This window comes from Ananas comosus, unplaced genomic scaffold (genome assembly GCF_001540865.1).
Source record: "Ananas comosus cultivar F153 unplaced genomic scaffold, ASM154086v1, whole genome shotgun sequence".
NCBI classification, from domain to species: domain Eukaryota; kingdom Viridiplantae; phylum Streptophyta; class Magnoliopsida; order Poales; family Bromeliaceae; genus Ananas; species Ananas comosus.
This window is the reverse complement of record NW_017893504.1, coordinates 14569-21852: the sequence shown is the minus strand read 5'-3', so window position 1 is coordinate 21852 and position 7284 is coordinate 14569.

Below are 7284 nucleotides of genomic sequence, written 5' to 3'. Positions count from 1 at the left end.
ATTGCTAAGTGTGAAGTGGGCCGTGGATCACTCGTGGGGGCTGGTGGCTCGCACTAGGTGCCTAGGAGCCGATAGAGTGTGTAGCTCTGTAGAGCATGTCGTGTAGGACGACGACGGTGGGTAGCGCTTGGGGACGACCTGTGCCTGGACTATCTGTGGACTGTGGAGCCTGGGCCCATCGGGCAGGCGCAGTCAGCTGTGAGAGACAGCGGCCCGGTACCTATAAGTAGGGCAGAATGTTGGTCAGGATGGTAGTCCGAGCTTGGACCCGAGTACGTGGAATGCCACGTGTTAGATCATGAGATTGATGACACACAGGGTGTGTAGTGACCCAACCCGAGGACTTGACGTGGTTTGGGGTCTTGGTTGCTCCTGGTTGGAGTGTGTGTGAATTCTCCAATGAGAATGTCGCCCGATGATGATTGGGTCTGCGCTTGCGAGCGAGAGACGCTAGGCATCGTTTAGACGAGTCTAGGCAGTAGACCTGCGTAGGATTGGTGGCCCTTGGTCCACCTATGCAAACAGACGGTCGGTGCGGCCGACAACTCTGTTAGTGAGTTTTGGCCTGAACCCCGGGTGGCGGGTTCGTATAAATTCGTTGCAAGAGCGAATGGAAGCTGATCGTGGCTTACTGTATCAAGGATAGAGAGAAAGTAAAGTGGTCTCTAGGAGACACTTGAATAATGGATAGCCACGCGAGGATTGGAGTTTGAGAATGATGCTCTCAAGATGATTGAAATCAGAGATGTGTGGGAGTGTACCAATCTCGTGAGAGAGCAGAGATTCGATTGGGATTGAAGCACTCGCGATTGGGTCGAGACAGCAATGATATTGCTTCTAGGCAATGCCGGTGATCAGATCGGAGTGTGTTCCCTGAAGTGACGAGAAATACGAAGAGGAGTTGTATCGAGCTCTCGAATAGCCGAAGTAGTGGAGTGCCACTTTGTGAATGCTTGAGTAATTCGAGAGGGTCTACCCGTGCACATAGTGTTATGGTGGTGGATCGCTCGTCTAGTTGATGCGATCTTGCTAGATCCACACCACAAGGACAAAGGGTAGTCCTGATCTCGAGGGATGGTGATGTTTAATAGAACTGTGAGGGGTTGAATCCTTCTTAAGCTTAACAGCGGGTGGTGCTAGAGTGTGTGAAGTCATGAATATTGACTTGCACTACCACCGAGGCTCGTGAAGCCATAATGCACTTTCGAGGTTATCTTTGGCGAATGTGAGTGAATTTGGTCTCACATCTTCCGTAGTGGGCCTTTGGATGATTCCGATGAGGAAAAGGCCACTCCGGCGTGCGAAAGTGCATTGGAACCCTCGATTAAGTAATGAGTTGAATTGAGGGGTGAATTGGAGTTATGAATGAGTGAGTTTCGAGGACGAAACTCTTTTTAAGGAGGGAAGAATGTAACAAAGTGAATTCTCAAAATCTGAGAGTTGCACTTCTTCCAGAATCAACTAATGGTCGAGTGTGTACTCTTCGGAGAAGTTAAGGATGCACGAAACCCAAAAAGTGTATTGGAATGGAGTCCGCGATAGCAAAGATGCAGAATCTGCATCTTTAGCAGATTTGCTCTCGGGGACCGGTCTCTGGCAGGAGAGACCGGTCCCATCGGCTGAGGGTTGTGGGGTTGCTGATGCAACCGGTCCCTGGCAGGGAGGGACCAGTCCCCGCAGGTGATACCAGCGAGAATGGCCAAAAATTGGCTAAGTCCCGCGAGACAAGCTCTCGGGGACCGGTCTCTCAGGGAGAGACCGGTTCCCGAACGCGTGGAAAATGGGAAGGTCCTCTAGGACCGGTCCCATGTCGGGGAGACTGGTCCCTCCGCGTGGGTTTTGCCCAGTGAGGGCAGTGTGAAGGGTGGAAAGTTGAGGGGTTTATGTGCAAAATGGCCATGAGAGGGGTTAAGAGAGGTCTCTCTCTCTCTTTCTCTCACGCCCTCACTTCCCCTCACCCCTTTCCCTCTCTCTCTGTACGTGAAGGAGAAAAGAGAAGAAAGAAAGGAAAAGAGAAGAGAAGAGAAGATGAAGAAAAAGAGAAGGGAAGGAGAAGAAGGAGAAGGAGTAGAGCTTGGAGGAGATCATCTCCATCTTCTTCTCTTCCTCTCCTCACCTTGGAGCTCTTTAGAGAGGAAAGCTTCTAAGCTCTCTCATGGTAGATCTTTAGAGATGGGTTTTTAATCTCTAAAGATGGATTATTTGGGACCGTAGCATGCTATTGAGATGTATTGTGCCTAAATCATTAATCGATTTGGTGGATTTGGCTATAGTAGCTTCTAGGGCATTCAAAATGGAGTTTTGGCATTTATGAGGGTTTGATCTCATTTGACCCTCTGTAAACCTAATTGTTAGGTGTCTAAATGTGTGGAAAGCGACGGATTGAGCATTCGTCGAGCGGGTGAAAAGATATCAGCAAAGTAAGGCCGAGCGAGCTTCGTTTTGACCAAGAGGGCTGAGGCGGCATCCATAAATCGTGAGATTGGGTCTCGAGCACCGTAACGGCGAGGCGAAGACCTTTAGCTCTCTAAACTGCGAAGTGACGCGCTGTTGGAGCGCAACTGCGAGGTCGGGCCAAATCGGGTGCCGAGTGCCGCGGGAGGCCGATTTCAAGTGTCGACGAGCAATCTGAAAGCTAGCTAAGGTGGGTTGTGCTTACCGAAGCGACTAGGTCAGCCTTTATGTCTAAGAAACATACAAATTCACATTGATGCATGATAACAAAATGACATAGATGATGCATGTATAAGATGCTAAGTAGATGCATATAAAATGATATAGAGATCATAGAATGCATGATTAGCATTGTGAGAATATGCTAGGTAGATATGCATGTGAACTAGGTGATAACTCTAGAGTGAATAGAGTTGATTGACATAAGAGCTATATGATACTCGATTAGACAATTAGGATGTCAAGTAGATCGAGTAGCACCTAACCTAGTGTTTAAATACATAGGTCGTACTTGAACCTAGAGTCGAACAAATCTAGGTGTGTGGCATCGAACCTAGTGTTAGTAAACATAGGTCGAACAAGTGAACCTAGAGGTTGACATCAAGGCAGAGATGAGATAGAACCTAGCGGTTTTACCTAAGTTATGTATGTGATAAACCTAGAATGAAGTTAAACCTAGGTTGTTGAGTATAGTGGTATTAGCCACTATGATGTTCTAGGTCGACAGCATAGGGTTGGTTATGGACCCTCGACCTGTGAAAAGTAGATTTCGAAATCCCAGGACCTGTGATGACCTTGGTATCAAGGCTAGGGCGTGTGCGACGATTTCGCCGCCGAGATTGATACCAAGGATGGATTGGGGGTGAGCGCGCAGAGATCACCGCCCGGGGCTTGAACCATTATCGTGGCGTGTGCGACAATTTCGCCACCGGATGGTTAAGCCGATTGTGGATCAGACCGCCGGGATTGACTGAAACCATTGCTGGGTAAGTATGATACGGGTGCCGCCAGGTGGCTGAGTGGTGACTGAAACCATTGTTGGGTGAAGTGCGATTAGTTCGCCGCCAAATGGATAGGTCATGTCTTGAGTCCTCGCTGGGTAAGTGCAACGTGTTCGCCGCCAGAATGGCTATGTCAAGGGACTTGAGCCGGGTTCAGCGTGTGCGACGATTTCGCCGCTAAGAGGCTAAGTCATGGAGAGCGGTAGGCTGTTGAGCAGCCAGTTCGCGGACTATCCACGGATGATTGACTCGAAGCCGAGTCGGGTGGTTAGCTTCGATAAGGTAGTGGAACCCTTATGAGCTAGAGATAGAGGCTTGGGCTAAGGTAATAGAGACCTTAGAAGCCAGTGGACTTGAGTGAGATCCTAAGGTAATAGAAACCTTAGAGTGAATGATATGAGCTAAGAGTAGCCAGGTAAAGTGTAGAATCAATTGATCTACTAGTTGTTGCATAGTATTGCATGATTTTCATATCACATATTGTGAGGCATGGCATGTATTTCAATTTGAATATATATATCTGTTGTATATTGTTGAACTAACATGTTGCAGTGCCTCCTCGGACCTATTGGTCGAGCTTTTCCCTTAGGTGGCCGTACCCACTGGGAACCATAGAGTTGGTTCTCACCCCACGTTGTTTTGGGGTGTTACAGATTCGCACGTGAGCCGCGCGGCGGCGCGAGGAAAGGGCGTAGCTCCGTAGATAGCGCCCTACCCCAGAGACCAGAGCTAGCATACCCCGAGTCAGCAGGGCCTAGGGGTTAGAATGGAATGACAATAACCAACTTGTATTAAATGCAATAATGTGATTGTATTTGGAAGTTAAGCAAATGTAAAAGAAAAACGTGATGTATAAAGTGTATGAAATGAATGCTTGTAATAGCAATTAGTTTTATGTTATTGATACTTCCTTATGCAATCTTGATTGATATCAGTTCCTGGTTGGAACACTCGTTCATTATTTTGATTGCGACGCCTAGGACGTAAAGGGAAAACTCTGTCCGTTCGGTGGTCTGTTTGCGGCGCCACGACCCGGCCAAATAGGCGGGTAGTCGCGGGGCGTGACAGAGAGGGACGAGTTGATGTCCTGCAGACGGCCCCAGGTTTGAGAGCGAGGTGCGTCTCCTTTCCATACGAGGTTTGAGGTGAGTCGTGGGCGAACCCAAGTGGATCGCCAAGGATTGATTGAACAAGAGTATAACATCGTTAATTGAACATTGTTTATTAGACATTATGGTTGGACATGGTAGCATAGTAGTTGACATTTCACTATATGATACATGCATGCATGATACATGACTTTGGGCATAGTAGCATAGTTTTCCTATTATGTCATTTACAGCTTGATATCTATCTACCTATCTATCTACCTGCTTTTGCCTACTCGGACCTAGTGGGGAGATCGGCGGAGTCGGCGGCCGAACCCACTGGGAACTATGGAAGATAGTTCTCACCCCACTTTGTTGCAGGGCCTAGTACCAGTTCGCCGGGCGAGGACCGCGGCAAGGGCATCGCGCCCGAGCAGTAGTATGTAGTAGCTTTCCTTTTGCATTAGTACACCTATGTATTTGAGAGAGATTCATGTAGGTGAGGACTTTGGAGAGCTATGTACTTGATGAGCATGTATTCATTTTGGGAAAGAAAATGTAATTGTATAAAGAATGCAAATGTGATGTAATAGTTAGTAGTTCTCTCTTTATTTCACTTGTGTATCTTGTGGATTACTTGCTCTTCGTTGTTGGCACTATTTGTGCCCCATTGACCTTGTATGTATGAATTTAATTTTTCTGGGTAAATTCTTGTACATGATCAGGTTGTGAGCCTTGGGCGGGCAAGGGAGGAGCTGCCCGTTCGGCGTCCGTTCGCCGCGCCCGAACCATGCCAAATTGGTAGGGGTTTCGGGGCGGGGGCGTGACAACTGTGGTATCAGGGCAATAAGAGCAAGTAAAGAGAGAAAGTCTAGGATGACCTAGGAGACCCTAGGTTGGTAAACCCTAAGGCTATAGGTGCGTGAGTGGAACGTGAACCTATACCGGTGGCGAAAGTGATTCGATTGGGTAGAAGTCAGAGTTATATCTCTAGTAATTACTAGGGATGGATTCAAGTAGTATTAGTTCTTGTCTTGAGGTGGTTGTGTCGGCGGCCGACAACATGATACCGAAAGTCTAGAATTAGTACACTTGTGTACTTCCGCCCGATTTTTTTTATTGATCGTTTTGAGTCGTAGTCGCGACAGGGTAACGGGCTAAAGTGATTAACCAAATAGTTGCGTTTCAAGAGCTGATGGCCCCGAAGAGATGCTATACGCTCAGATCGGCTACGGCATCGCCTCCCGAGGTGCCCGAGCAAGTTGAACCTCCACGAGCGCCTGAGCCTCCTGTGGCGCTTGCGCAAGCCGGGCCTAATGAGATGCAGGAGTTGCGGGCGCAAGTGACCGCGCTTGCGGGTCAGTTCGGGCTGCTCCGAGAACTAATGGAGCGGCAGTTGGCAGCGACGACCGCGATGGCGACGGACGGTCGTGTTCTGCCTGCACCCTTGACACGTGTACCCGAAGTGGTTGAGGGTGAGGGGACAGCGGCAGTCCTGGTAGCGGCACATCCCCGGCTGGTAATTATTCATCCTGCGGCATTGGGATCGGCGACATCCGATGTGACGGCCGAGGAAGCGGAGAAGGAGCGCGCGTTGGCGGCTCTTATCAAGTTCAACAAGTTTAATCGGCTTATCTTTGGGGGCGGAAAGGTGGAACCGGAAGTGGTCGAGTCGTGGATAGACTCGATGGAGACGCTCTTCGAGGATTTGAGCACCTTGGAAAGGGATAAGGTATACCTCGCCACTCACTGCTTGGAAAAAGCGGCGAAGGTTTGGTGGAAGAGGGTAAAACGAGATCGGCCCTCTGATCTCCCCTCGATGCAATGGGAGGAGTTCAAGAGGGCGATATTCGCCAACTACTTCCTTGATACAGTGAAGCGGAAGTTACAGGAGAAATTCCGCAAGCTAAGACAGGGGGACCGCACAGTGGCGGACTATGAACAAGAATTTTCCCACATCATTGACTGTGTCCCCGATGTGGTGAAGGATGATCGGGACAGGGCCAATTGGTTCTTACGGGGACTATGGCTAGGGATCTACAAAGCGGTGCAGATACTCAAGCTCCTGACTTTTGCGGAGGTTTTTGACCGTGCACTATGGGCAGAGCATGGAGACGCCCACGTGCGAGAGGAACGGGAGTTGCTGGCCGAGTCCAAAGACAAGGGCAAGAAACGTCAAGGCAGCGGTTCAGCAGGACAGTCGAGTTCCAAGAAACCCCCGAAGTATCCGCGGATGCAGTACAAGGGCCGTGGAGCGCGGCGATGTGTCATCTGCGGCGGAGACCACCAACCGGCGCGTTATGAGCAACGCCAAAGCAAGTGTTTCAAGTGCGGGCAACCGGGGCACTTCATTCGAGATTGCCCGGGAGGTAGAGCCTCGCCTGCCCCATCCATTGCATCAGTGCCGGTGATTGCAGCTCACTATGGAGGAGCTCCACCGATGGCGGCGTCGGCGGGACGTGCCATGGCTCCGCGTCAGTCCAAGATGACGCGATCGGCACCGAGCGGGCGAGTATTTGCCGCTCAGGTCCAAGCCGAGGAGCCTGTGGAGGCGGAGGAGCATCGCCTTGTGGCAGGTATGGTTCTGATTAACGAAATTCACTCTAGGGCTATGTTTGATACTGGTGCCACACATTCATTCATCAGTAAATCATTCGCACGCATGCATGACATACTCATAGAGGTGAGTGACAAGTGGCGAGTTGAGGGCCCTGGGTCGACATTTAATACCTACACAGAAT